Source organism: Marmota marmota, unplaced genomic scaffold (assembly GCF_001458135.2).
Source record: "Marmota marmota marmota unplaced genomic scaffold, marMar, whole genome shotgun sequence".
Lineage (NCBI taxonomy): Eukaryota > Metazoa > Chordata > Mammalia > Rodentia > Sciuridae > Marmota > Marmota marmota.
This window is the reverse complement of record NW_026000169.1, coordinates 1859613-1870191: the sequence shown is the minus strand read 5'-3', so window position 1 is coordinate 1870191 and position 10579 is coordinate 1859613.

The following is a 10579-nucleotide window of genomic DNA, read 5'->3' as shown; positions in this document are numbered from 1 at the left end:
AGAGAGAGAGAGAGAGAGAGAGAGAGAGAGAGAGAGAGAGAGAGAGAGAGAGGTTTGAATGTGCAATCCACGTTCCTTTTCATTACATCAGAAAACCTGCAGAGGAGCTGAGAGCCCTGGGAATCTGGTATCATAAGGCAGGTCAAGATTTAGTGATTCAGCAGTAAAATCACAGTTTTACTTAACATTGTTTAATATAAAATGCCACTTTTGCAGAACCAGAGACTACTGCAGAATATCTACTGGAATAGTCTTATGGGATTTTTCATGTTATTTTTAACTGGTTTGGCTATTTCCTAATTTACAAATAAAACAGGTCATAAGAACATAACTGCTACACCTTGTGTCCTTCTTTTAAAGTAAAATTCAATATCTTTTAAAATGAAATTGTTAAGAGTAAACTGATAAATCCTCCCTCCTCCCCCCAAAAAAATATATTTTTTTTAATGAAATGGCCTTGATCTAACTCGTTTTGTACACAAAACAGCCTCGGGAGTGTGGCTAACAAGGCATGAGCAGGGTGGCAATGTTCTGGTGTAAGAGTCCTTGTGTCCTGGTGGCTCACGGGGTGAGGTGGAGGTTGGTTGCCAGATTTCAGTACCCGCTCTCTAGGGCTACCTCCCTGCTGCTGAAACGGTGAGAGACCTGCCAACACTACTAAGTCTTTCCCTGACATCTAGTGTCAACGTGTGAAATGACAGACTGGGAACCAGACACTCTCTAGGGCAAGGATGATGACCTCACTCCTTAGCCAAGTGGACAAGTAGCAGTCCTAAAGGCTGCCTCTTGGTCCGGCCACCCCGAAGGGTCGATGGGCAAGCAGTCACAACCTCGGACTTCACAGTTAGCCTCAAGACAGAGGAGGGAAGGGGAACCTGCAAGAAGGAGAGGCATCATTTTTCTTACTGAGAAGAATGCCTTATTGAACAAAGACTGATGGAGGATCCTTTGTGCTTATTTACCTGCTGGTTAAAAAGAAATCAGAAATCATTGCTTGTATTTTGATAAAATGTCTTATTCCAAGTTCTCTTATTCTGGGTCCTCTCCAACACTGTCTCTGACCTCACCTGACCTTTTTGTTCTTGATTTCTCTGGGCATATGAAATTTACAAAGAATGCACAATATAGGTCAATGAGTGTCAATGCAAAATAAAAGGCACGTGGAGGGAGGGAATAGCCTCTGACTTCTGTTTCTCAACACTTGCAAGCACGGAGACATACTAATGCACAAATGTTTTTTGGTGGCAAGTTCTCTGGATTCCTCTCACACTTTAGCCCTTTAAGAACCTCGGGAGTTAGTACCAAAAATGTGTTTGAGGTGTCTTTGCTCTGATGGAGCATTGGCAATACCATATGTCAGCAATGCTCTAGGACCAGTGACTCTTCATGAAGGGACTGTAAGACAATTAGTATCATCCAGGAAAATAGACAGCCAGTTGGGACACAAGAGTGGGGCACCCTCCAATGAATCAGAATCATCAATGTCAAGGGAAGGAGGAGATCCTGCAGTGGTCAGTCCACGCCCTCCTCCAGGCAGCCCACCGAAATCATTCCAGAATTACTGAAATTCTATCATGATCATGCATCTCCTTGGATCACATGGAACTTCCTCCATAACCCTTTACAGACTCATAACAATAGTATTCCTTACCAAAAAAATCCCCTTGCAGGTTACCCTATGTTTCTGATATTTCAACATGAACCCTTTTTTTTTCTTCGTTTAAAACTAAGATGTCTTTTATTCTCTCACTCATTTCATTTGTTCAATAAATGTTGACTCTGTGTTGACTACAAACCAGGCACATGCTGAACCTTGAGATTTTTACAATCAAAGGAGGCACACTTGGTGTTAATTAGATCTCAGGAATCTTTATCATCAGCCTTAAGTCATGGCCCCTAAACCATCATTTCTTTACCTTAAAGCTCTAACATGATAAGGCTCTGCTGGTTGCCACCCTCCCCCTCTGTTAGGCTGTCTCTACCTTGGCCCATGAGCCTGTTATCAAGAGGAAGTGTGGGGTCAAGAAGCGCCAACTCCTCCCTCTGTATCTGTCATGTCCTACATGATGGGTCCCTGGAGGGGTGACTTCTGTCTGCAATCTTGACTCTTAAGGGCCCTGCGGTCCTAGAAGGTGCCATGTGGCTGACTCAGGAAAGCAGCAACAGAAGTGCCCTATGCAAATGGGACATACAGGTTGCCACAAAGTCTAGCATGTTTCTTCTGATGATCAGCCTGATCGAGGACTATGAAGCAGCAGCCTTAGCTCAAATTTCAGGAAAACTAATCCATTCTTTTAGGGGTTAGGGGTTAATAAATAAGGAAAAGGCAAGAAAATCAATAAACACTAAAGACCAACAGCTTCCATAAAAACAGCAAAAATATCCTTGAAGATTTTTTTTCTTTATTATTTTTCAGGTGTGAAATTTCAAATTAAAACATGTCAATATCTGACTTGGTGGGACTTGATGAATTCATCAAAAAACACAATGAAGGGGGGTTGGGGTTGTGGCTCAGCGGTAGAACACTTTTGAGGCACTGGATTCGATCCTCAGCACCACATAAAAATAAATAAATAAAATAAAGGTATTGTGTCCAACTACAACTAAAAAAATAAATATTTAAAAAAAAACACAATGCAGATTGTTGCTGACCAAATTGGAAGACATGGCCTTTTTTATTAATATTTATTTTTTAGTTTTTTAGGTGGCACAATATTTTTATTTTATTTTTATGTGGTGCTGAGGATCGAACCCAGTGCCTCATGCAGTGGTAGGTAAGCACTCTACCACTGAGCCACAACCTCACCCCGCTCCGGAAGAAATAGCTTTTTTAAAAAATATTTATTTTTTAGAAGTAGTTGGAAATAATACCCTTATTTTGTTTATTTATTTTTATGTGGTGCTGAGGATCGAACCCAGGGCCTTGCACGTGCTAGATGAGCAATCTACTGCTGAGCCACAATCCCAGCCCAAGAAATAGCTTTTTTAAAAAGACTTTTAGCTTTGTTTTTCCAATTCGGTGGCTCAGGAATGTAGGTTTGTAAGCCAGACGGCACTGAGAAAAACTCAGCTCTTGAAACTCAGTGAAGGAGATTTTCATCATTCTGTGACCCAAAGGCTGTCATTCAACAAAATAACCTGTGCTCATTATCATTAGAGGAGGTAGATAAATGTGGTGATGAGAGAAGAAAATTCAGGTAGTACCCATGTGAATTACCTGCCACCTTTTTAATTGGCCTGATATATATCCCCACGTATTTAGAATATAGATGGCAAAGATAGAAACTAAAACCCACAGGGAGAAAGGGAATGTATAAACAACTAAAGTTCAAATAGCATGATTGGAAAAACAACATCTGTCCCTCTCATTGAAGCCTTCTCATAATTCACTACAGAGTAGCAGCAAGTATTGATTTCTGCCCTTCAGCTTCCTGAGCAGCCATTTATCACAGTTTACCTCCCAGAGACTCTGAAGTCAGAAGAGCGCTGTTCATCAGGCTTTTACATAGCGACCCATAAAGAGTCATAGGAAAAGCAGAGAGTTCAGTTAGCTTCCTTAGGGTTCCAGGCCACCTTCCTCAGCCAGTCAGCACCCAGGACCCACCGAGAGACCCCGGGGTTTCCTCTCCTGGGGCCAAATGCTACATTCTAAAAAGGGAGTCTGGTAGAAATTCTCCCCTCCATCTGGCTCCCTCCAATTGGGGGTATTGTTGTTCATCATATGGAACTTTCTAGGCTGCCTGTGAAGAATTTGTGCGAGAAGGCCACTAAACTTTCACTAACAACATCCCAAAGATGTGCTGGTCTGTTCATAAGGCCTATCACCCACAAATTAAGTCTATTTCTCATGAAACTCATTGAACCAAGTGATTTAGTAGAATCATGGCACTGAAAGGAACTTTGAGAAGTCATCTGGTAAGCCGGGCACGTTGGCGCACACCTGTAATCCCAGGGGCTCAGGAGGCTGAGGCAGGAGGATCTCGAGCTCAAAGCCAGTCTCAGCAAAACCAAGGCACTAAGCAACTCAGTGAGACCCTGTCTCTGAATAAAACACAAAATAGGACTGGGGATGTGGTTCAGTGGCCAAGTGCCCCTGAGTTCAGTCATGGGTACCTCTCCCCCACCACCAAAAAAGAAAAAAGAAAAAAAAAGTGAAAAAGGAGGAAAATTAAATTCAAAATAGGGCTGGGCATGTGGCTCAGTGGTCAAGTGCCCCTGAGTTCTGTCCCCAGTACCAAAAAGAAAACGAAAAAGAAATCATCTGGTAAAACTGCAAGTTCTCAAAAAGCTAAATGTCTAAAGCTCAAGTAAAAAATGGGTTTCTTCCTCAGCAAAAATTTCGAAGGACTAGTAAAGGCTGCTTAGAATTCTATCTGGAAGATTCAGAGGGCTGGCCCAAGCCCTTCAGGAAAGAATGTTGAGCTTAATCAGGACGGGGTATGGAAACGGTGGCTCTGGCCTTGCTGATCTTAGACTGAGCGTTTTCTCTTCTTGTGGGTTGACTTCACGGTCTCCCTCCATCATACCCTGCCATGGTCTATCTTTCTGTTAACCATCCCCTCAGGAAAGGTTCCCCGTGACTCCCCTGTTGGAATCATGCCCCTCCCTAGTCTTCTCTTCTGGAGACAGCAATGAACCTTTTCTTCTTTCATCCTGGGTCCTGTTTCCCAACCCTTTAATCATCTTTCTTGCTTGTTTCTACCGTCACTCCAGTTTCTTCACATCCCTTTGAACCACGGTGACCAACACTGAACAGAGTGCTCTAATTCAGACTATAATCTGACTAATTCAGAATATAAAGGAATTGTTGCCTCTCATCTTCCTATTTCTTCACACCCTCTGATATCCCATGGTTATTTCGTAATATCACCTAACTAATCTCCAGACCAGGTCATTGTTACCTGTGCTCAGCAGCATCTGGGAAGAGACAGATGTTCCAAGCATTGGCGTCAAAGTAATTTACCCAAAAGAAGCCTCCATTTTGGGAGGAGGAAAGTTTGGGCCAAAGAAAAAAAGATGTTTTTTGAAAAGGAAAAAAAAAAAAGACAACTATTTTTAAAACAAAAACAGATGTTTAAAAATGTTGGAAAAGGAAATTTTTGTAAAAGGCAACATTTTTGAAAAGCAAATCAGATATTTTAAACAAATTTCACTGGATACCAAATTAAAAGTCCGAGTATGTCCCAGATCCATGCACTGTCCTCCTGTCACCCCTCCATGGCCACCCCTATAAGATCCAGGTTGACAGAAACATCAGGAAAAAAAATGGGAGACTAATTTGAGGAAGTTAAAATTGACAAGAAAACATCCGAATTCAAACAGATACAAGGAAAGTTGGTCTCTAGTAAATTGACCCAAGATGATGGAAGTGCCCTGAAAACCTTGACTGGCCAGTATTTCAACATGGACAATATGCAGCCTTGGAGGTATTCATATTTTCAGTAGCCTCCAGGATCACTCTGGGGAGAAACCCTTCAAGATTATGCTGGGACATCTTCAGACTTGATATTTAAATGTCCAGTTAGCTCTGTGTGCTTAATACATCCAGATTAGAGCTTATCCCCTTCCCCCTCCAATTAATTCTTTCCTCAGTTTCCTGTTTTGTTTATGGTTCACCAAAGTCTAATCTTGTATCATCAGAATAACTTTTGACACCTTCCCCCTTGAAATCTAGCTGAATTACATGGTGTCTGAATCATGTCTTCTGTACCAATCTCTTCATTCCCATCCCACCCACTGCACCCAGGTCATTCTTCTCCCCTCAATTACTGCAATAGGTTTCCTACTGTCCCCTTACCCTCTTTCTCCTCCCCTAGAACCCACTCTATAATCTGCCAAATTTGTCCTCTGAGAGGACACTCCAATTACATCACCCCCTTGCCCCCAAACATCCATGTCTTCCTATTGTCCCTCTAAATCTGTGCAAAATCCTTAACTTTGGGAGTCTAGACCTCAATCCATCTTTCCAAATGAGTCACTTGCTCTGGACAGAGTTTCCATCTCTCTGATTTTGTTGGCCCTTCCTTCAACTTCCAACTTTTTTACAAATTCCAAAATTTTATCCACCTTTGAGTTCATTTTAAATGCAAGCTGCTCCGTGGGGCATAGCTGGAGGAGAATCAGAACAGAATATTCTAAAGCTGGGGCCCTTCTTACTAGGTCTACTACTTAGGAAATCCATGGATAGTTCTGGGGGATTTGCAAATATCCTAAGTTCTATGAAAAACATATGTGTGTATATGTATGATTTTTAATTTTTTTTCTGGAAGAAATTTTTAATCAATTTTAATGGTCCTAAAAATATTAAGAAACACCTATCCAGAGATATTTTTCCTTCCTTCTTCCAGCATCAACAGCACTTTTCATGCACTGGGACAACCTGCACTGTAGGAGACAGGCTCTGTCACCCATCATGACACGCCCACACCTTCCCCAGCACCTCTCATCCAGCTGTGCTGAACATCTGCTGACATCATGCTAAACGCTGAGGGTTAGGAAGTGAAAAATGAATTCCCTGCCCTTGTGGAGCTCACAGTCTAGTGAGAAGAATGTGGTTAAACCCACAACTAGAACATTCTGTGAAAAATGGTCTGATGGAATGTGTGACGGAAATATTGACGAAGCCTGGGCAGCCAGGCCACCCTGTCAGCAATGATGGATGCACTGGGTCTTGAGGAATCAGGAGGAGGGAGCCAGATAGCAGAGGAAGGAAGGACCATCAGGAAAAAGGAATAGCATGTGGGCAAGCACTCCCCAAAGCATAGAGTAAATATGTTTTAAGTCAAGGATAGAGTGGGCTTGGGGAGAAAAGGCAGTGTGACAGCCATGTTGAAGACTCTGAATTTTATCCTGAACAGCATGAAGAAGCCAACAAAGGATTTAAAGCAGGGGAATGGCACGATCGTATTTTCCATTTTGGAAAATCAGTTTTGCAATCGAGTGGTAAATGAATTAAAGCAGTGAATTACAAGAGCGTGTCATCTATGTTAAATAAATGCTTTTAAATGTCTTAACTAAGATCATAGCAAAGGGAATGGAAAGAAAAGGAACATGTAGAAATACTTGGGAATTCAAATCAATGAGATATGGTTACTCACTAGATGGGAAGAATGAGGGAAAAGGAAGAATCATGAGTGACAGTTGGGTCTCTGGTGGCCTGTGCATCAGAGTGGTTAGTTCCTCAGAAAGGAGAGACGAAAGAAAGGGGAGGGAGAAGCCTAGTAGATTCAGGGTTCCTATGGGCCCAATTTGAGTCAAAAATGCAGATTCTGGATCCATTACAAGAAAGGTAGTCATTAATTCTATGAGTTTTAATTAAGTTACTCATGCAGAATACAGAGATAAGATGAGCAGAAGGCCAAGAAAAATAGAGATGAAGGGAAAAAAGAAAGAAAGTATAGGCTAAGAACATTCCTTGGATTTGAGAAAGTGACTGTCTATTGATCCCTGTGAGAGAAATCACTCTGGAGACATGAAGGCAGAAGCACATAAGCTGGGTAAGTCAGAGGAGAGGGGGTCAGAAGGGAACCAGGAGCCCAGTGTCCTTCGATAGGGCAGGAGGAGTTTTCTCTGCCCAACTGTCCTCCAGTCACATCTTCCCAGGCACATGAAGTTCTAGGGCTCAGGGCCAAAGGACATACCCACCTGGAGCCTGCCCCTCCTTCCGGACTCCATTCTGACACTCCAGGACCCAAACGCCATGCACCTTGCTCACTCCTAGGCCCCTTCCCTGAGCGTGGCACACAGAAAGCACATCACAGCTCAGGTGTGTGTCTTCCTAGTCCAAGGGACAGTGGAGGAATAGTCCTCTGCAAGATGAGGAAAGGTGAAGACAAACCTTGGAGGTGTGCACTGAGTCCCTTGTGATGAGGAATGGATCAGAGAAGCGAAGACTAAGGACGGCAGGCTATGAGCCAGAGGCCCAGTACCAACTCTCCCCTGAAAAACCACACACTTCCCCAGAACTCCATGGACGCTGAGCATTTTAAATTGGATCCTGATCTTCTAGATATATTCAGTCATATGGTGTGCACACCTCTCTGTTCTTACTCTGGGCCCCACAAATGTCAGGATAGGATCTGGTGGAGGCAGAAATAATAAGCCACATGTTCAAGAAGTTGGTCTACGAAGAGATGGCAAGAGGTAAAATATTAGAGTGAAAAAGAGTGGGCTAGCAAGTTTATTTATTTTCTTTTGTTTAGGTATGGATGGCTGAAATGAACTTTAACTGAACAATTAATAATTGTCTGCATTTACCTTTTATCTCCCTAGAGGTTTTGACAAGTATTAAATACAATGAGAAGTGCAGAATTTGAATTACTCAGGGGAAAGAAGTTAGTAGAGTCTGTTCTGGTGTGCCATATTGAAGTGAATCTCATAGGCTGGTTTATGGAAAGAAGTCTGGATTTAAATATTACTGCCAGAATGGTTTTAACATTTCTTAAGAACAAGATAACTAAATGTCAGATTAATTAGTATAATTCATTTCACTCATAAAGCCAGTACAGACTTGATTTTTGCAATGCTAGCTAACTCAAGGACTATTGCAAAATCGTACCTAAATACTCAAAACAAATTTAATCTTGATTCACCTTAAAAATGATAAATACAGCCAGGTGTGGTGGCCCATGCCTGAAACCTCAGCAAGTGGGGAGACTGAGACTCAACAACTTAGTGAGACCCTCAGCAATTTAGCAAGACCTTGTCTTAAAATTAAAAATAAAAAGGACTGGGGCTATGGCTTCGTGGTAAAGCAACCTGGGTTCAATCCCCAGTACAAAAAGAAAAAATGAATATAAATATATACGTGCTCTATGTCAGCATTTTGTAAGATAGAGAAATGGTGAAATCAAATTTAAAACAGTAAGATTTCATAATGCCCAAAATTCTGTAAATTACAATGCTAAAGAGTTGGAATCATTCAAAAATTCCTAAGTAAGCTGAATTTAAGTTAAGTGTGAATTTATGCTAATACAGCAGGAGAACCAAAACCCACTCTTAATCATAAGATTAAGGGAGTGAAATAAGCAGTCCCAGCTCAGAACGCCCACTTTGCAAAAATACAAAAGTACGCATCTACCCATCCAGACAGGGTCATGCTGGGCACCACACAGCATGGTAAATGTGAGAAAGGTCAGGAGAAGTCATCCCTTGCCCTAAGTGGCCCTGACTTCCAAATGCACTCTCCATCCTGCCCTCCATCAGATGCACCCCACTTCCCATGAAGGGTTTTAAGGAGCAGAAGAAGGCTCCAGAATTTAAACAAGTTATAGCCCATTGAAAATAACTTTAGTAATCAATTAATCAAGTTTCCTAGCTAAATGACCAAAGTCTTTTTAGGCCAGATCACAAGGATAATAGCCTGAAATTTTCCTGTGAAAAATATGCCCTGAGTTCCAATAGTTTTGGGGGACCAACTAATCCTAAATCTGGAAGAGACCAACAATCCATTCTTTCTCACCCTCTTGTTCAACTTATCTCCTGATATCATGAAGTCCCTCATTTGCATATATGTACGGTCATTCTTGAATCTGGGCTCACTTTGTAGACTCTGGTAGAGGGGCAGCTCACCAGCAGATCCAGTATGAACCTATCCTAAGAATGCGTGCATTGACATTTTAGGCTAGCCCCTGGTCCTCCCAGCCTGACAGCCACCACACCCATCCCAACATCAGGCTGGAGAGACTGTAGATAAAGGCAGGGAGGCTGTTGGAATATTTTTTTTTACCAGTGAGGATGTGGAATAAGAGAGTAGAATCGGGGACAAGGAAACATTGGCAAGTGAGAGATGCAGGCAAGGTCAAATCCACACGAGTTGTCAGCTGATTGCTCCTAAGGCATGAGACAGGGTCATGAGAAAGGGCTGAGGATCTGAAAATCCTCCAGGCAGTGGTGCCCCATCTCTTCCACACCCCTGCAGAGCTCCTTCCATTCCCTCTGGATATGAAACTGATCCTCAGACTAGACTGTGAGCTGCAGGGAGACAGGAAACGAGTCTGGCGCATCTCCTATGCCCGCAGCACCTAGGAGGAGCATGTATACCCAGCAGTTATCAGTGCATGTCTTAATGTCACCCTCTGCCCCAGGAGCAGCCCCATGTGGCTCCTTTAGGAAAAGAAGACCAGGTGGGAAACCACCTTCCCTTGGGCTCTGTGTATCCCGATGCTGTGTATAAAGGGACTTGTGACCCACTCTGGACTGAAGATGAATCTTTAAAATGACTGGCTCCTCTCGGAATGCACTGCAAAATTCCCAAGCAATGGACACCCTAGTCCATTTCCCTCTGTTCCCCAGAACCCAGGCCTTTTTAAAAATGTATTTAAATATTTTCTGCTGGGGTATTTTATCTATATTTTGGTGTATTCTGGCTATTTCTTAGAAAACAGAGAAAACAGATTTTTCTTTTCTTTATGAATCCTATTCAATATTGCCACCTTTCTCTTTCAAGGGCTTGCTGAGACTCTTTTTTTCCTTTCTTTCTGTGCCTAAAGGCCAGCGGGGTTCTGAAAAGGGACAGCAGTGGCTGAATCCAAGCCATTGTCTTCTAACCATTCAGCAGTTGACGTTTATCACCTTGATG